This window comes from Ursus arctos, unplaced genomic scaffold (genome assembly GCF_023065955.2).
Source record: "Ursus arctos isolate Adak ecotype North America unplaced genomic scaffold, UrsArc2.0 scaffold_30, whole genome shotgun sequence".
Taxonomy (NCBI): domain Eukaryota; kingdom Metazoa; phylum Chordata; class Mammalia; order Carnivora; family Ursidae; genus Ursus; species Ursus arctos.
The window spans coordinates 7,440,037-7,460,905 of NW_026622986.1; positions in this window are offsets into that span (position 1 = coordinate 7,440,037).

Genomic DNA, 20,869 nt, shown 5'->3' on the forward strand with positions numbered 1-20,869 from the left:
CTCCCATCCCCCTGACTGAAGCATTGACTCTTTTTTTTAATAATAATTTTTTGTTATGTTAGTCACCATACAGTATATCCTTAGTTTTTGATGTAGTGTTCCATGATTCATTATTTGCGTATAACACCCAGTGCTCCATGCAATACATGCCCTCCTTAATACCCATGATTGGGCTAACCCATCCCCCACCCCCCCTCCCCTCTGAAGCCCTCAGTTTGTTTCCCAGAGTCCACAGTCTCTCTTGGTTCATTCCCCCTTCTGTTTACCCCCGCGTCATTCTTCCCTTCCTTCTCCTACCCATCTTCCTATTTCTTATGTTCCATAAATGAGTGAAACCATATGATAATTGTCTTTCTCTGCTTGACTTATTTCACTTAGCATAATCTCCACTCCTGTCCATGTTGTGAAGCATTGACTCTTTACCCCTGTCATTTACTTCCGGTTTTCACTGCTGGTTTTCAGTGGCATTGCAGTCATGCCCAGGGAGATTCTGGTCCTCTGGCATGGGGTGGGGCAGACCACCCTCTGTCCTCAGCCACTGCAGGCCTGGAGTGGGATCCGGATACCCTCTTCCCCCTGCCTTGCTGAATGCAGCTCTGGGGTGGAGAGAATAAGTGTGCGTGGCTGAGGGACACTAGCTCTACTCATTTCCACAGTGCATTCCTGGAAACCAACCCGGAGCTGGTTGCTTAAAGAAAGTTTTTTCCCCACTGAAACAATGTTGTAATTAAGGGCTATATCCTGCCCAAGGACCTAGCAAATAACTCACAGACATGATGCCCTCACCATGTAAATACTATGCAATGAATTACAGAATTTAGATGACCTTATCCAATCTCCTTATTTTACAATTAGACTTAATGTTCCATAAAGATAACCATGATGGTTTTGCTCACTACCACATTTGCAGGACCTAGCACAAAGAATAAGATATAGAAGAGGTTCCAGTTGTGTTTTCTTAGATTTTTTTGTCTATTTGCCATGCATTCACCACTGACCCAATTATATTAACTATATTTTCTTTTTTCCCTCAACTTTATTGAAGTATGATTAACAAAAAATGTACGTATTTCCATATACATTGGGAAATGGTGACCATGATCAAGCTAATTAAGGTATCCATCACCTCATATTAGAGTTTGCGTGTGTGTGGTGAGAACATTTAAGATTTACTCTGTTAGCAAATTTCAAGTATACAATATAGTATTAATAACTATAGTCACCATGCTATGCATGAGATCTCTGTTTCATTTGTTTCTGCTCTGATCTTTTTTATCTCCTTCCTTTTACTAACTTTGGGCTTAGTTTGCTCTTTTTCTAGCTCCTGAGGTATGAATTTAAATTGTTTATCTGAGATCTATTTTCTTAATATAGGAATTTATGTCTATAAACTTCTGTCTTAGAGCTGCTTTTACTACGTCCCATAAGTTTTTGCATTCTGTGCTCTATTTTCATTTGTTCCGAGATATTGTTAATTTTCCTTTTGATTTCTTCTTTGTCCCATCGATTCCTCAGGAGCATGCTGTTAATTTCTACATATTTGTGAATTTTCCAATTTTGCTCCTGTTATTGATTTCTAGTTTCAAACATTGTGGTATGAAAAAGAAGAGATACCTGATATAATCTCAACCTTCTTAAATTTGTTAAGACTTGTTCTGTGGCCTAACATGTGGTCTATCCTGGAGAATGTTCTGCGTGCACTTGAAAAGAATATGTATTCTGCGGCTGCCCTGTTTATGCCTGTCAGGTCCATGTGGTCTAAAGTGCAGTTCAAGTCCAGTGTTTCTTATTGATTTTCTGTCTGGATGATGTATATACCTTGTTGAAGTGGGGTATTGAGTCATCATCTATTATTATATTGCTGTCGTCTATTCTTCTTGTCAATTCTGTTAATATTTGCTTTGTATATTCAGGTACTCCGATGTTGAGTACCGATGTATTTACAACTGTTGTATTTTCTGGGTGAATTGACCCCTTTATCATTATTAGTGATCTTCTTTGCCTCATGTGACAGTTTTTAACTTAGTCTATTTTGTCTTGATATAAGGATAGCCACTCCCACTCTGCTTCAGTTACCATTCACATGAACATCTTCAGTTCCTTTGCTTTCAGCCTGTGAGTGTACTTAAAGCTAAAGTGAATCTCTCGTAAGCACATAGTTGAATTGTGTTTTTAATCTGTTCAGCCACTCTGTGTCTTCTGATAGAGAATTTAATCCATTTACATTTAAAGTAGTTATTGATACGTAGGGAGTTATTATTGCCTTTTTGTTAATTGTGTTTTGATTGCTTTGTAGTTCCTTTCTTCCTCTTTTGCTGTCTTCCTTCGTGATTTCATGATTTTTTTCTTTTCTGGTGGTGATATGCTTTGATTCCTTTCTCTTAATCTTCTGTGTATTTACTATAGGTTTAGGGTTTTTTCTTTGTGATTACCATGAGGCTTACATAAAACATCTTACAGTTATAACAGTCTGTTTTACGCTGATAAGAACTTAACTTTGACCACATACAAAAACTACGTTTTTACTTCTCCTCTTCCCACATTTTGTGGTTGATGTCATAGTTTACATCTTTTAATATTGTGTATCCATTAATGAATTATTATAGCTACAGCTTTAAAAAATATTTTGTCTTAACTTAACTACACTAGAGTTAAAAGTAATTTATGCACCACTATTGCAGTACTAAAGTTTTTGAATTTGACTATATTTTTCCCTTTACAGTGAGTTTTATACTTTCATATGTTTTTATGTTTATTAGTTAGTATTTTTTCATTTCAATTCGAAGAACTCCCTGTAGTATTTCTTGTAAGTCAGGTCTATTGGTGATGGACTTCCTCAGCTTTTTTTGGTCTGATAAAGTCTTTATCTCTTCCTCATTGCTGGAGGACAGCTTTGCTGGCTATAATAATCTTGGTCAGCATTTTTTCTTCTTTCAACACTGACTGTAGCATCTCATTTTCTCCAGGCCTGTTTCTGCTGAGAAATCCACTGACAGTATTACAGGGGTTCCCTTGCATGACAAATCACTTTTTTCCTGCTTCCTTTAAAATTCTGTCTTTATCTTTGACTTATGAGAACTTCATTATAATGTGTTTTGGTGATGATCTCTTTATGTTTAATCTATCAAGAGTTCTTTGGGCTTCATGGATCTGTACCCCTTCAGATTTGGGAGGCTTCCTGTCATTATTTCCTAAAATACATTTTCTGTCCCTTTTTCTTTCCCTGCTCTTCCTGGGACTTTAATAATGTGTATACATCTTCCTTAACTTATGATGGGGTTATGTCCCAATAAACCCCTCCTCAGTTGAAAATATTATAAGTTGAAAATGCATTTAGTACACCTAACCTATCAAGCATCATAGCTTAGCTTAGCCTACCTTAAATGAGCTCAGGACACTTATGCTGGTCTGCAGTTGGACAAAATCACCTAACACAAAACTTACCTGATAATACAGTGTTGTTCTTTCTTCTGCTTGATTGAGTATATGGTTGAGACTCTTTAATTTTTCAGTTCAGTCATTGTGTCCTTCAGCTCAAAAAATTATTTGCTTCCTTTTTATGGTTTCTGTTTCTTTGTTGAACTTCTCATTTTGTTCATGTTTTATTTTCCTGGTTTTGTTTATTTTTTTTTATCTGTGTTCTCTTGTAGCTCACTGAGCTTCTTTATTTTGACAATTATTTTGAATTCTTTGCCAGGGAATTTGTAGGTTTCCATTACTTTAGGATCAGTTTCTAGAGCTTTATTTTATTCCTTTGCTGTTGTCATAGTTCTCTGATTATTCATGATCCTCATTGCCTTGTGTCTGTGCATTTGAAGAAATAGTTACCTCTTCCCATCTTAACAGATTGGCTTTGACAGGAAAAGCTCTTCACCAGTCAGCCTGTCCAGAAATTTTGGAAAGGCCAATTGGGGGGGGGGGGGAGGTCCATGGGCTAGTTTGGTACTAGAGTCCTCAGTGGGGCTGGGCTTATGTCTGGGTCAGTGGGCTGGTGAGCCTGGTGCCAGTGTCCAGGGGGGCCAGCCTACTGCCTAGGTTCACAGGGGTTCACCCAGAACCTGAGTATACTGGGTTGGGTGGGTCAGGGTGGCACTAGGGTTCATAGGGGCAGACCTGGAGGCCCTCCTGGTGCTGGGGCAGGCTTTGAGCCTGAGTCCTCAGGGACCAACTTGGCCCTGAATGGGTTTGATGCCTGGATCCATTGGGATGGAGCTGGTTCTGAGTCTGTGGAGGCTGGCCTGACACCTGGCACTGAAGAAGGTCCATGGAGGTCAGTCTGGTACTGAGGTCAGCTTGGAGCCTGAGTCTCTGCAGGCTGACCTGGAGCCTGAGTCCATTGGGGCAAGTTAGCGGACTGGGGTTAGGGTCTGGCTTGGCACTTGGGTTAAGCCTGCAGCCTGAGGCTGCATAGGCCAGCCTGTTGCCAGGGTTCACTGGGGCAAGCTTGATGCTGTAGTCTATGGTAAAGATGGGTGCTCATGTCACTCTCCTGCCTCCATGAAGTGGGTATCTTTCTGCACGCTTGACTGTGAGGAGTTGGGGAGGGGTGGTGTGGTGTCTTAGTCCGTTCAGGCTGCTATAACAAAATACTACAGACTGAGTGGATTATAAACACAGAAATTTATTTCTTATGGTTCTGAAGACTAGAAGTCCAAGATCAGGGTGCCAGCATGGCCAGGTCCTGGTGGGGCCCTCTTCTCATTCCAGAATTCTGACTTCTCACTATGTCCCCACATGGTGAGAAGGGCAAGGGAGCTTTTGTGGCCTTCTTCTATAAGGGCACTAATCTGATTCATGAGAGCTCTGCCTCCCAAGGTCTCCCAAAAGTCCCACCTCCTAATGCCATCACAGGGACATTAGGTTTCAACATATGAATTTCAGGAGAACACAAGCATTCAGGCCACAGTGCATGGATAATGTGAAACTGTCCTTCCTACCCTCTTCAATGCATTTTCTTATTTCTGTACTCTACTCAGGTGCTGCAAACTCTCACCTGCATCCCTCAGCTCTCATGAAGGTATATTCATGTGAATTGTTGTTCAAATTGATGTTTCTGTGAGGGACAAGTCCTGGAAACTCTTATTCTGTCACCTTGCTGATGTCACTCCTATTAACTGTATTTTCTTATTTTCTGCATTCTTGATACCCTGGCATTTGGAGGTCTTACAGACCCTGGGAGAGATTTCCCTTCCCAGGACTAGCCGATTCTTCGAGCTAGCACATGAGTTGGCTAGGAGCATCTTTCTCACAGGCATACCAAACAGTTCCAGGTCTGTGGCCTCCTCCACCTCTTCATCTAACTCTCACACACCTAGCTGGCTCTTCTTCTGCCCTACATCATCACGGGGCCAGGTACCAGGTAACTAGAGACCATCCTTATTGCCCCAAACCCATGTAATTATTCAATCTAGTTAATCCGTAATTCATTACCCTGCTTTGCCTTTCCTGAGGGAGCCTTAATAGAGACTGACTCAGACTTTCCCCTTGCTTTTGTCTTCTGCCTCCTGGCCAGCCCGATACTACCCCGGGGGCCCTACTTGGAGTGGTGGGTCCCTTTCTCTTGGGAAATAGAATAAATTCTTCTTGCAGTGGCCTCTCTGTGCCACCTCCATAAATTAAAACTACATGGTATACATTTCAGAGCAGAAGAGGCTTAATAAATATTTGACTGTCTTAATGAAAGAGTGAATGTATGAATTAAAAATAATCTTTAGTGATCTTAAGTGGCTAACCCAAAGTCACCCAGCTAGGCAGCAATCAAACACTGAAACCCTTAGTCTCTCAACTTTTATTTATTGCTGCCTTTCTTTGGGGGTCTCAAAGTACTTGCCATATTGGTGTACAGGAGCTGGTATATAAGCTAAAGAATATACACGGCCAACAAAATACAATTCCATTGTATCATGAATTTGACCTCCCAAACCATTCTTTCAAGCCATTGCAAATAAAATATATATTTTCTTCATAACTGGATTTGCTTTTTCAGAACTTAAGAGGATTTTAAGGGTGATTCTTAATTTTTTTTAAAGCTGTTTCAGGGATAGTTGATGAAAGCCTTATTTTCTTGTAGTAAGTTGCCCTGCAGGAAGCAAAGCCTTCCAGAACAATCTCATCGATCAGTCTTCTCAAGACAGTTATCATGTCTTTGGAGTTTTTGAAGGCTTTGCTAAGGGACTTCAGCTTGGAGGCCAAGGAATGACCTTTGGAACTGCTCTTCTATGAGATAAATTGACAGTGTTGAAGGATGAGACTAGCACTGTCTATACACTGTGATGGCCAGACTTGGGTTTGAACTCTACTTGTATAACCTTAAATATGCTGATTAATTCTCAGTATTCTCATCTGTAAAATGGACCTAAAAACATCTAAGCTCCCAGCTTATTCTTAGAATTGGTTGACACAGTCACATAGAATCAATTAAATATTTACCAAAAGGAAGCTGTTGTTGCATTTCATAGGGCAGGTCTGTGGAGAGATGATGATTTCACAGGAAAGGCCTGTGTCCAAGGTGCTAATGTGAGGGCAGCTGGTGCCCTCCAAGTGCCCAATCACCCTAAATGCCCAGGCTCAGAGACTTCAAAGAGGAGGAAGGACTTGCAAATCTGGACAAACTTGCAGAGTCCCTCATTCCCTATGCTGGGATATCTGACAGTGCAGGCCAAGCAGAAGCTGATCTCATTTGGGTCTTTCCTGTGTACATGCTGGTCACCAGCTAGCACCACAGTGAATGGGATGTGCTCAGTTCCAGGAATTTGATAGTCAACAAACCAATCAGACAAACATTGAACAGACTGTACTGATCACCTACTGTGTGGAATGCACTAGGCTTAGAGAATCTATTCTTGTTCTTCCTCATGAAGCAAACGAGAAGCTAAACTTCCCTGGAACTGAATAGGCTGGAAACCACCTGCTCCTGTCAGGGGTTGAGGTTTTCCAGAGCACTGTGGCAAAAAGTCATTGCTGACCTTAAAGTCAGTGACTGTTTTGGACTTTCCAATACAATTCAACCAAAGGCTAATTGCAAAACTTAGGAAAAGTTAAAACATGTAATTTTCTTTTTTAATTAAAAAAATTTTTAAAAAAGACTTTATTTATTTATTGGAGAGATAGAGGAGAGAGAGAGCTCACGAGCAGGGGGGGAAGGGCAGAGGGAGAAGGAGAAGCAGGTTCCCTCCTGAGGAAGGGGACTAGGACTCGATCCCAGGATGCTGGGCTCATACCTGAGCTGAAGGCAGACGCTTAACCGACTGAGCCACCCAGGTGCCCCAATAATGTGATTTTCAAAGCTATGAGTTTCTATAGCTTTGAACTACAGTAACTATTCAAGGGTGATTTTTAAAAGATAGCCAACATCCTGTTGAATGATCTACAACGTTTGAAAATAATTTTATGTCTTATCTTCATTAATGTTTATTTTTATGAAGTATGGTTGACATACAATGTTATATTAGTGTCAGGTATGCAACATTGTGATTCAACAACTCTATACATTATGCTATGCTCACAAGTGTAGCTACCATCTGTCACCATAAACACTATTACTATATCATTGACTACATTCCCTGTGCTGTACTTTTCATCCCCATGACTTGTTCATTCCATAACTGGAAGTCTGGACCTCCTGTTCCACTTCACCCATTTTACTCATCTTCCCCTCCCCTCCCCCTCAACAGCCATCAGTTTGTTCTCCATATTTATGGGTCTGTTTATGCTTTTTTTTTTTTTGGTTTATGTTTTTGTTCATTTGTTTTGTTTTTTAGATTCCACATATAAGTGAAATCATATGGTATCTGTCTTTCTCTGTCTGACTTATGAAATCCAGCATAATACTCTCTAGGTCCACCATGTTGTCACAAATGGCAAGATCTCATTCTTCTTTATGGCTGAGTGATATATGTATATGTAAACCAATGTTTATTTTAAACTTTAAAAATAATATATGCGCTCTTATTTTACATCATATACCAAAAAATGTAGGATCAAAGACCTACACATAAGAGCTAAAATCATAAAAATTCTTAGAAGAAAACATAGGGGGAAAGTGTCACGACATTGGATTTGGCAGTAACTTCTTAGGTATGATACCAAAGCTTAGGCTACGAAAGAAAAAATAGATAAACTGGACTTCTTCAAAATGAAAACTTTGTGTATAAAAGGATACAATTAACATAGTGAAAAGACTACCCATGGAATGGGAAAAACACTTGCAAATTATGTATCTTAAAAGACATTACTATCTAATTTAAAAAATCTTTCTGGAAGGTGAGTGCCTGGGTGGCTCAGTTGGTTAAGCATCGGACTCTTGATTTCAGCTCAGGTCGTGATCTCAAGATAGAGAGATCAAGCCCTACATCAGGCTCTGCAGAGTGTGGAGTCTGCTTAAGATTCTCCTCTCCCCGCCCTCATGCTAGCTCTGTCCCTCTCTCTAAAACAGAAGAACAAGAGAGTAATATCTAGAATATGTAAAGAACTATAATTCAGAAAAAAAAAACTGGATCTAAGAATCAACCTGAAAAAAAAGGATTTCAATAGACATTTTCTCAAAGAATATACAAAGAAGATATAAAAATGGTGAATAAACACATGAAAAGATAAATTTAACATCACTAGTCCTTAGGGCAATGCAAATCAAAATCACAATGAGACAACACATCACACCCATTAGGATGCTTATTATCAAAAACAAACAAACAAACAAAAACTCAGAAAGTAACAGTTTTTGGCAAGGATGTGGAGAAATTGGAACCCTTGCGCATTACCAGTGAAATGTAAAATGCAGTGGAAAACAGTATGGCAGTTCCTCAAAAAGTTAAACATAGAATTACCATATGATACAGCAATTTCACTTCTAGAGATATATCCAAAAGAATTATAAGCAGGAACTCAAACAGATCCTTGCACACCAATGTTAACAGCAGCAGCATTCACAATAATGAAATGGTTGGAAGCAGCCCATATGCCCAACAGATGAATGGATAAAAAAAACATGTGGTCTATACACACAATAGAATACTATGCAACTTTAAAAAGAAATGAAATTTTGACACATGCTGCAACGAGAATGAATCTTGAAGACACTATGCTAAGTGAAATAAGGCAGATACAAAAAGACAAATATTGTAGGAGTCTACTGACATGAGGTACCTAGAGTTGTCAATTTCCTAGGGATAGAAAATGAGATGGTGCTTTGCAGGGGCTGGAAACAGTGGGAATGGGGAGTTAATGTTTAATGGGTACAGAATTTCTGTTCGAGAAGATGAAAGAGTTCTGGAGATGCAAGGCGGTGATGGTCACACCACAATGTGAATGTACTTCATGCCACTGAGCTGCACCTTGAAAAATGATTAAAATGGTAAGTTTTATGTATTTTTTTCCCAGTAAAACAGAATGAAATTCTGATACATGGAGGAACCTTGAAAACATGCTAAGTAAAATAGTCTGGATATAAAAGGACAAATATTGTATGATTCCACTTACGTGAGGCACTGAGAATAGACAAATTAATAGAGACAGAAGTAGAATGGTGGTTACCAGGGGCTGGCGGAAAGGTGTATCGAGGAATTACTGTTTAATAGGTTTCTATCTGAGTTGACAAAAAAGTTCTGGAAATGGATGGTGGAAGTGGTTGCACAACGTTGTGAATGTACTTAATGCTACTGAACTATACACTTTAAAAAGGTGAATTTTATGTTATGTATTTTGCTACCATAAAAAAAGCAGTATGGCATAAGTTAAAGGCATCACATGATATAAAATAATATAAAATGAGAAGGGAATCTCTCCTCCTCCTAGAAAACTTGTAAGTGTTTCTAGTGGTTATCGCTACGATTCTCAGTCACCTGTATGTGTATCTCTGTGCTTGATCTCCCCACTGTAGATGGAGTCTAGGGCCTCCTCTCAAGGATGGATGAGGGATTGAGAATATATCCACCAACTCCCATCAACCCTCTGACTCTGTCTCCGGATCCTCAATAGTTACATGATACTTGTGGACTTTCCAATGGTTAATTTTTTTTTTTTTAAGATTTTATTTATTCATTCGACAGAGATAGAGACAGGCAGTGAGAGAGGGAACACAAGCAGGGGGAGTGGGAGAGGAAGAAGCAGGCTCATAGCGGAAGAGCCTGATGTGGGGCTCGATCCCATAATGCCGGGATCACGCCCTGAGCGGAAGGCAGACGCCCAACCGCTGTGCCACCCAGGCGCCCCATCCAATGGTTAATTTTTAGCTTTAAACAACACACTTAACACTTTATGTTCTGAAATTTTTTTTAATATGGACATTTTCAAACATATGCAGAAGTAGAGAGAAGAGTATAGTAAACTGTTACGTATCTAGCACCTGGCTTCTCCTATGAACCGTAACCAATCTTGTTTCATCCATGTTCCCACTCACTCCCCTCTACTGGTTATTTTGAAACAAATCTTAGACATTGTATCAGTTTATCTGTAAATATTTTAGTATGTATTTCTTAAAAATAAGAATAAAAAACCCCACAACATAACTGCAATGCCATTACCAAACCTAAGAAAAAGGAACAATAATTCCTTAATAGCCAGTTACTCTTGATATTTTAATCTTGGTTGTTGTTTTTTTTCCAGTTTATTCAAATCAGGACCCAAATAAGGTCCTTAGATTGCAATTGGTTGACATGTCTCTTTAGCCTCCCAATCTATTGGTCCCTCACCCCACTTTGTCTTCCCACTGCAATGCAATTTGTTGAAGAAACTGTGTTGTTTGCTTTGTAGAGTTCCCACTGTCTGGATTTCCATGATTACATCTCGATGGTGTCATTCAACATGTTTTTCCCTTGCATTCCCTTGTGTTTCCTGTAACTTGGTAATTAGATCTGGAGACTTGCTCAGATTGAGATTTGATTTTATGGCAAGAATACTTTATACATAGTTTTATTAAATTCTGCCAGGCAGTACATCATGTCTGGTGGTATCTCTTTTAATGATTCCAGCAGCCATTGATGACTATTGCCTGGATCCTTTATTTCAATAGTGGTAGTGATGGACTCAGTTTTTATTCCCTTACTAGTTGGGGTGCTTCCAGAAGAGAGATTTCACCTTTGCCTATTTGATAATCAAATATAGGAAAAGCAGAAATGATTGCTTAACTCTTAATTAGCTTAAAGCATGCTTAATTACCAGTTTTGAAAGTGATGTGTTGATTCCCCACCATCCTGTAATGGTAGTGTTGAGTTTCTTTTTCTATTAATATCATGGTGAACCCATACTTGATGTGTTTCAACTCAGTGTATTTCAATTTTTACTGATGTTGAAATTGTCTTGTTTTTCAACATATTTTTTTAAAGATTTTATTTATTTATTTGAGAGGGAGAGAGAGAAACAGAGAGAGAGAGAGACAGAGAGAGAGAGAGCACATACATGAGCAGGGGGAGGGAGAAGCAGACTCCCCACTGAGCAGGAAGCCTGACATGGGGCTCAATCCTAAGACCCTGAGATCATGACCTGAACTGAAGGCAGATGCTTCACCCACTGAGCCACCCGGGTGCCCCAAAATTGTCTTGTTTTTTGCTAACGAAAGTCTCTTCGAATTTGTTCCTGAATCCTCGATCTGATTCCAAGAGTCTTTCGTACCTTTCTGGGCACACGCAGCACATTTGCTGCTCCAGGCCTGGATTAATTATTTGTCCAAGGAGTTCTGGTTGCTTTCAGTAGAAAACCGTATTTGGAGATCACAGTTTGAGCATTCGAGTATTTGTTGCTACTAGTTTGCTCATTGTTTTGTTTTGTTTTTAAATTGATAAGTTAATTTTTCGAGAGAGAGAGAATGCCCGTGCATGTGTATGCGAGAGAGCATGCACGAGGGGCAGAGGGAGAGCAAGAGGAAGAATCTTAAGCAGGTTCCATGATCAGCGTGGAGCCCTAGGCGGCGCTCAATCTCAGTACCCTGAGATCATGACCTGAGCTGAAATCAAGAGTTGGTTGCTTAACCCACTGAGCCACCCAAGCACTCCTAGTTTGGTCACTGTTAAATCTTTACTTCTAAATCCGTAAAATTCAGACAATCTTTCCTAACTCCTTTCCTCAGATAAATGAGAAATTTAGCACACCTTCATTTTTATCCTGCTTTTTTCTTCAACTTTCTCAATTTCTGTCAGCTATAATATTGCTTTCACACATCTTCTAGACTTAAAACCTTGACATTTGGTTCTTTGACTATAATTAATCTTCCTGATTTTGTCTATAGACCGATTATAAAAACTGCAAACCAAAAACCAGCATTTGTAAAGTTACAATTATATAAATATCATCTATTCATTGATAAGCCTCAAAATCGTATGACTAGATCCATGGCAAAGGAAATGTAATCCTAGTCCGCTACCCTGGACCACTGGAAGGAAAGCTTTGTAAGCCTCATGGCCAAATGGATTCTTTTTTTTTTTAAAGATTTCATTTATTTATTTGACAGAGATAGAGACAGCCAGCGAGAGAGGGAACACAAGCAGGGGGAGTGGGAGAGGAAGAAGCAGGCTCCCAGCAGAGGAGCCTGATGTGGGACTTGATCCCAGAACGCCAGGATCACGCCCTGAGCCAAAGGCAGACGCTTAACCGCTGTGCCACCCAGGCGCCCCTAAATGGATTCTTTTTGATTTACAATTAACATCAATGTCACGCCACCTTCTATTCTGCCTAATATTTGTACCATGACTTTGTATGGCTATTTATTTTCTCTGGAATTTGTAGCTGTTTTATTTGTTGTTGTTGCTGTTGACAGAAGCATATGCTTTCATCTGATTAAAAATTTATAGGTTCCTAATTATAGAATTGTGTTATATAACCATTTGGATTTTGAAGACATACATGGTGGGGGTCCTTTGATACATCTCATTTTCATTTTGACCTATTTTTTTCCAGGCCTGTTGCCGTGTTTTGAGCTAAGATTTATTTTCATTGTGTTCCTGAGTTATTTTCACTTTTCCTAGATCACAGATACTCCTCTTTCTTGGATTTCTATTTGCTCTGATGGAAGATGGAATACATCTTCAAATGTGTTTTTTTAATTTTTAGGAAGGTTTACGGAAGATGAACTTTCTGATACCCCCTACCTGAAACTGGCTTCATTTTTATCTCCTATTTGTTTGATAGTTTGGCTGACTATAGATTTCAGGTTTGAAATATTTCTCGCCTAGAACTGTAAATGAATCTCTCTCCTGTCTTCCAGCATTTAGTGTTGTCAGTTCTAAATCTCATATCTACCTTAATGACAGCTCTTTGTAGTAGACTACCAACTATCCAGTCTTTTCTTCTTCCTTTTTACCAAACGTTGATTTTGATCAAGTGTCAAGACCATCGTTTAGAAGGAGGAGGCCCTCTTTCCCAGGCCCAGGGAGGAACTAATGATTCATTTAAGATAATCACGATAAGTAATTTCTCATCAGTGATCGATTTAGAAATAGGCTTTTGGATACTTCTGCTTGAGCATTAATGATGCTAAATTGTTGCAGCCAAGTGACCATATGGAGGACTGTAAAATGTCAGAGCTAGCAGAGTAGAAAACAGAAAGAATCCAAGTTATTGATGCTGTAATTGCTCAGTTGAATTAACTAACCTTAATTTTGCAAACCAACCCATATGCATGCTTTACAATGTAAACTTTTCATTTGTAAATAGAGTTTTGGGAGTCTTAGATTGTGGATCATTTTGCTACTTGAAGAGATTACTTTTATTACTATTTATTTATTTAAAGATTTTATTTATTTATTTATTTATTTATTTATTTATTTATTTATTTATTTAGTGTGAGTGGGGGCAGGCACAGAGAGAGAGAGGGAGAGAGAGAATTTCAAGCAGATTCTGAGCTGAGTGCGGAGCCTGATGCTGGGCTCGATCTCATGACCCTGAGATCAGGACCTGAGCCAAAATCAAGAATCGGACAATTAACTGACTGAGCCACTCAGGTGCCCCTTTTTATTACTCTTTCTAACTCTAAGTTTGAGTCATTGGCACCTCAACATGGCTGACTTTTGCGTTAAAATGATTTGGGCCTGATGTTTCTCCAATCTTTTCTTCATGGAGGGATAAGAAATTACTAAAAAAAAGGGGGGGGGAAGCATCTCTATAAAAAATTTGATAGACTTGCAGAACTGAAAAGGCTGTCAAGAGTTAATTTAGTCTATTGCTTTGACTCTAAGCAGGACTGATGAGAAACTACCCCATAAAATTGTTCATATGTTCTTCATAGACACAGAATGTCATCACCTCCCTTGCTGTGGTGCCTTCCAGCACATGGATGCCAAAGAGGGAGGCACGACATCAGAGTTTTATCCTGAAATAAATGTGGTGGCATCTGTCCTGATAGGACCAGTTTTCATTAGCATGTGGCGGCATTTGTTGCTGCAAGAAAATGAAGTAATGTGCACATTTATAAAAGAGAAAGATTTCAGGGAAGTGAGCGTTTGAACTGCAGAAATGGCTTTGTTTTACAAGAAGTTTCCTAGAGTGTTCTATACACGTAGAGTTCAGCAAATGGATTAAAAATATACCTTAATTTCAAAAATAAAAATCCAAAACACTAAAGAGCTAATGGACCATTTATTTCAAGGGAAAATGCCGTCAAATTTACAAACCCCTCTACTATGTAGTAGCTGTGCGGAAGCCTCTACTTGGGAGTGGCATCTGCCTGCTCTCCACTGGGGACTTTCCTAGGGTGGGGTCATGCTCAGCTACCCTAATTCCTTCCACATGGAGGCTATGGACATCTGCAGTTGTAAACCACGATTCTTTGACACGCAAATCCCAGATAGTCCTTTGAATTTAAGGCCCATATTGCATGCAGATTTCTACCACATGTGGTTTAATTTTTTCTCTTATTGTTAACTCAATGCATGCTCATTGTGGGGGAAAAGGTAGATAAACACATAACAGAAAGAAAAAAAGCCTCTCATAGCCCCATGACTGTTAATATTTTAAAAATTATCCTTCTAGATATTTTCTAGGCTTACTCACTGATAGGTGTAACTTTATTTTTCTTTTAGATTTATTTATTTATTTTACAGGGAGAGAGAGAGAGTGTGTGTGCAAGCACAGGGGAGGGACAGAGGGAGAGGGAGAGAAAGAATCCTCAAGTAGACTCCCCGCTGAGGGTGGAGTTGGATGGGGACCTCGATCTCACAACTCTGAGATCATGAGGTGAGCCGAAATCAAGAGTCGGCCTGAGTCACTCAGGCACCCTTACCTACTTTTCCTTACAGAAGTGGTATTGTGCCCTGCCCATCTCTGGGCTGCTCCCATCCTGTGTATTCATGCTGTGGAAGCCACGGTCACAGGTGATCTGGATGTACCCCCGTGAGCTATTGCTCAAGAGCCCATGGACCTAATATTATAGTTAACTGCTGTTCACCGACATGAAAAGAGGAAGAAGGGGGCCATCGGACCCCAGAGCTACCATGTAATATGTGCCTAGTGTTGGCTCGTTGAGATTCTACGGGCTTTATTTCAACTTCTCTTACCTACCTTCCTCGATGGTTTGTCACCGCCCCCTTGCAGGTGAGGAAACCAACACTTGGCTGAGTCAGAATTTCAACTCCGATCGGTTCAGCTGCAAAGCCAGTATTTCCTGTGGCACCGCAGGGCTCCCGGCAAAGGAGCTGTGATTTCTTTTAGACCAGAGGGATCTGGGGTGAAGGCCGCAGGGAGGGGGAGATGCTGCTCGAGGAGGAAGATGGAGAGGGTGATGAACTGGAGTTACCTGTCATGGGCTGAGGGCGGTGCCCAGGGGCTGTTTTCTGCACAGTCTGGAGGGGAGGCCAGTGGCCGGGATCAAGTCTCCATGGGAGAGGCAGGGTCTGGGGTCCATGAGTCAGGAAGCAGAATGAGTCGCTTTGGGCAAGGCTGGCCTGGTGGAAGGCATGAGGCTCAGAAAAGTTGGTTTTCACCCATCAGTAAGGCTCTCAAGCTCACCAGGTGCCTGTACCCTCCCTGAAGGCCCCGGACTCTATGCCCACCCCCCAGGCCTCCTCAGGCAAGACCGTGCCATGGCGCAGGCCTCCCTCCTGTCACGTCGAAACTCCCACTTGCAGCTCTTGAGCTCTCTGAAGGCTTCCTCTGCTAAAGCTTACTACAGAGCAGTGCTCATGTTGTTGGGGTAGTGGAAGTTAGGTCATTGTAGTGGGGAGACAGACACTTGAATAAATGAACACGACGCAAGAAGGTGTGATAGAGGTGTGTGCGGCGTCATGCTGTACTTTTCCCCCTGAGAGAGGGGGTTGGGTGTAGTCCTGGAACACATGTTTGCCTGGGGCTTGGAGGGATGACAAGGGGATGTATAGTGGCAGGGCGGCGGGGGTGGGGGGGGGGAGTGGTCACTGAGGAAGACGGCCTCTAGTCTGGCTGCATAAAGCCGGCGGAGGCCCTCGGGCTGGGCCGCACTGCGGAGGCTTCCCATGATGTCATAAGACACCGGGGCTGTAGCCTATGGGCAGCTGGCGTCATCAGATGTAAAACGGTTTTAATCAGGGGAAAGACTTAATCTGATTTGTGTTTTGGAAAGATATTCTTGGTAACAATGAGGAGGATGGATGAGTCACTTGGAGAAAGGGAGACCGTATCCCAGAGAATTCAGTAATATGGACATTTCCAGCAGATGGTGAGGGCCAGTTGGGTCAAGGAGGCTTTTCCCCAAGGTCCCAGTGAGGGAAAGACCAGCTCTGTCCTCAGAAAATGTGGGGGCTGCTATCTGGTCTCCAGGGAGGCGAGAGGAACAGTCACCCACCACCCTGCTCCTGGCCCTCACTCTGCGGGGCTGCAGGGACTTGATGCTGAGCCCGGGAGGAGGATGGGGACAGCCCTTGCGGTGCCTTTGAAGAAACGAAGACTTCGGTTATCCGTGAGACCCCATAAATCCTGGGACTGGCCAGTGGGAGGCCCTGGATACCTTTCCTGCGTTCACTTTTTTTTTTTTTAACCCCCTAGTTTGCTTTTTAATGGCAATCAAGGTTTGTACAACTCTCTTCTGGAGGTAGGGAACAATGCGGCAAACGGGTTCTGGATCATCTGTCGGACCTCTGGCTGGGAAGGGGTGTCCAGGTGGGCAGGAGGGCTCCCACCTGGAGAGAAAGACGGTCACAGACTTCAGGGAACCTTCCGGCGGGTGAGAGCCAGCGCAGGCGGGCGTGGTCTGCCTCTTGGCAGAAGAGTTGGTTTTCAAATTCACTTACGGAGATAATGGAGCGTCCTGGTCAAGAGCAGGGACTCTGGAGCCAGACTGTGGGTTCAAAGCCCAGCCCCACCACTTCTTTGCTGTCTTCCTCGGGAAGGCCACTTTATCTCTCACGCCTTGGTTTTCTCATCTGTAATATAGAGGTAAAAATGGTAGCCATTTTCCAGGTTTGTTGGGAGGACTGAATCAGTTAATACACTTACAGGATTTAGAGTCGTGAGCTCCTCGTGAGTACCATACACGTATTCCATTTGCTGGAGACCCAGGGTGGCCTGAGCTCCTAGGAAGTAAGCTTGCTCACTCTCCCAGGCCGAAGACTCTTCCTTCCCCACCCCATTGCAGGCAGCAGCCGCACCCCGAGAACCCACCCATCTCTCCTCCCAAATTCCCGAGGATCCAAGACCAACCGATGCCCAGACACACCAGTGAGAGGGCAGGGTGGGCGCTGTGGCCTCCCACCCGGCTTGAGCCCAGCGTGGCCAGGGGACAAACCCTCCCCGCCCGCACTGTCCAGCTGTACCTGGACCCCGCCCTGCCAGCTCGCCCCTTGCCTCAACTTCAAAGTGGTTTATTTTTTCCTTTTGCATTTGGATTCCAGGAATATTTAATGGGGCGTGTTCGAGCAAAACAGCCGTAACTTGCGACCTTTCTCTCTAGATTAAACAGGTGCATAATCCTTCTGCAGCCAAGCTCGTCAGCTGCAGCAGCTGGGAGTCCCCGGCTCTGCGGCTGTGCCTCCCTCCTGTCTTCGGGGCTCCCCAGTGCTCCTCTGTTCTGGGCCTTCCCCGCACGCCGCAGCTGTCCTGGCCCGGGGCAAAGCATTGTACTCCCTCACCGTGCTGGGCAAAGCCCTCTTAGCTGTGAGAGTCTGAAGTAAAAATGAACAATATTTTTCTGTCAGCAGGTGCTTTTGGCTGAATTCACACGGTTTTGGAGGTGGGGGCGTGAAGGCCCGCGGAAACCACTTAGGTGAGCTCCCCCACCGCCTTCCCCTCTGAGGTGCCTCTGGCTCCCCCGTTAGGGAACGTTCCCGACATCTGCTGGGGGCAGCCTGGCAGAGAACGGGCTCGGCCGGCCCACGACCCGCAGGGCCTTAGAGCGGTTCTGCCTCCCCGCGGGCGAGGCGGCTCAGCTGGCCCCATGGCGTGCTTTGGGCCACCCCTCTTTTTTCTGGAAGTTTCACAATCGTGTTCTAATGTAAACAGTATTGTCAGAGAGTCCAGTGGCCCCTCGGGAATCCCACTGAGCAGTGATTGATGGCCCGAGGCCGGAGCCGTGGGCCCACATCAGTCACACCTCTCGCCTGGCTCCAGAACGGGCCTGTTAGCACAGCCTGACTGGGACCATTTGTCTCCAAGTACCAGGGGATTTTCAAACAGCTGTGGAGCCAACCGTTTCAAAAAGGAACATAGTTCTGGTTTGTGGTAAGAATAACACACACCGCATGTGCTCCAGAATCCAGGCCTCTGAATTCCTGGAGCGCTGGGTGTGACGGCCTTTCCTCTTCGGGCCTGCTGTGTCACCGCCTCACCTCGACGCAAGTGGTTACGCCATTTAGAGCCACCGTGGGACTCAAACTCAGGGCCTGCTGAGGGGGAGGACATTCTCCTCTCTTCTCCCTTCCCCGTGACCTCATTTCTGCCGAACTCCAGGGGGGAGCGGTGCTTGGCGCCAAAACCTGGGCCAGGAAGGACATTTCTTTCCACAGATGCAAGAGTGTGTTCCCTTCTTCCTCTGTCCTCTCCTTGTCCCTTATCCCTTAGCTGGCGGCGTTAGTATGAAAAGGCGAAAGAGCCGGCGCCGAGTCGGCAGGGTGTAAGAGGCCATTCTCCTCCTCTCCCTCTGCGGCCTAGCAAGGGAGCCACACAGGATGGAAGCTTCCTCCGTCCGTGTCCTTCTGCTTGGAAGCAGGCCTCCCTCCTGCTGTGAGAGGTAGCGGAGCAGCAGCCTGGGTCTTCAATCCAGGGAGCTTGGGGTAGCCTCGTCTGCTTCAGGAGGGCTGGCACCGGCTTCCCAGAGGGGACGGTGGACCGAGGCCGGCAATAGCTACACGGTAAAGACGGAGGAAGGGAGACCAGGAGAGTGAAGACGGGGTATCAGAGGCTGATAATCAGCATGCCCCGAGAGGGAGTAGAGAGAGGGAAGTGAGAGCAAGAGCAGAGGCATGCAGCCACCCTGGGCAGGAAGGAGAGGAAGGCCACGAGGGCTCTAGGGCCCCACCGCCTGTCGACACACCCTGAGCCAACCTCCTGGCTGCTTGATGGAGCCAGGCCTCCAGGCAGGACCTGGAGACTGGAACCCCTCTCCCCCTTATCTCTTCCAGAACTGCCAACCCAAGGTGAAGTGAAGGGAAGAGAGCCTTCCCAATCCATCCTGTCCACCCCAGGGCTGGCCGGCAGAAAGGGTATCTCTGAGAGCTGGCACAGCCTCCTGGGCCTCCCCAGTTGTCCAAGTGAGAAGAAAGTTCTGGAGCCCAGTCGACTGAGCCAAGGGATCAGCCAGCAAGCAGAATAATGTCTTCCAAAGATTCCCTCTTCTTCCTGCCTGGTGTAGGGCCAAGTGATTGGGACACTGGTGGACACTCAAGGGCCGTGGGAAATCAGGACTCGTAAGTCCCAGCAGTGTCTGTGCAATGGGAGTGGTTCATCTACTGGGGGTCATGGGGCTCAGTTGGGGTGTAGGTTCTTTGCCTCAGAGCTATCTCTACAGGGGAAAAATTCCAGTCTTGGGATGTCAGCCCAGGCATGATCTTCAAGGATGACCTAAGCAGGCTATCTGGGGACCAGGCAACTCTTCCTTGACTCCCCTGCTTACCTTCCCCACTGAGTGACGAGCATTTGCTAACCCCAGATGGTCCCTTCCCTTCTCCCATTCCTCCACTTAACTCCTACGGTTTGTGAAGCGAGGACAGGGCACAGAAGTATCTTACTCACAACCGCATACACACCCATGCACGTATGCACGCACACATACTCACTGTGAAAGTAATCATAGCCCCATTGCAGAACATTTTAAAAACAGAGAAGGGAAAAGAAATCCCTCCATGATCTCACTTCACACAGCGGCTGTGACAATTTGAGGATCATTTCTATTTACCCTTTTTCATATGAAAATGCTAATTTAAACACAGCAGTTTTATTCTCATACGATTTTGTGCCCTCCTTTTCTCACTTAATATTTTGTTATAAGAATTTGATTGTTTTTAGGGGCGCCTGGGTGGCGCAGTTGTTAAGCATCTGCCTTCGGCTCAGGGCGTGATCCCAGCGTTCTGGGATCGAGCCCCACATCAGGCTCCTCTGCTATGAGCCTGCTTCTTCCTCTCCCACTCCCCCTGCTTGTGTTCCCTCTCTTGCTGGCTGTCTCTATCTCTCTGTCGAATAAATAAATAAAACAAAATCTAAAAAAAAAAAAGAATTTTATTGTTTTTAATTTTTTATAATATATTTTTTATAATAAAATAATAATTATTTTATAAAAAATAATTTTTTTAATTTATAATTTATAAATAAATTTTTAGATGTTGTTGTATAGTCTTAACAGTTATCAGTGAAAATGAGAGATTAGTATTCCAGGAAATGAATGTACAATGGATAATAGTCCCATGTTTTGTTCTGGACATTTAGGTGATTTCTGTGTTTTCGCTTCTCGGCAGTGTAGCTTTTTCACAGTTAGAATTTG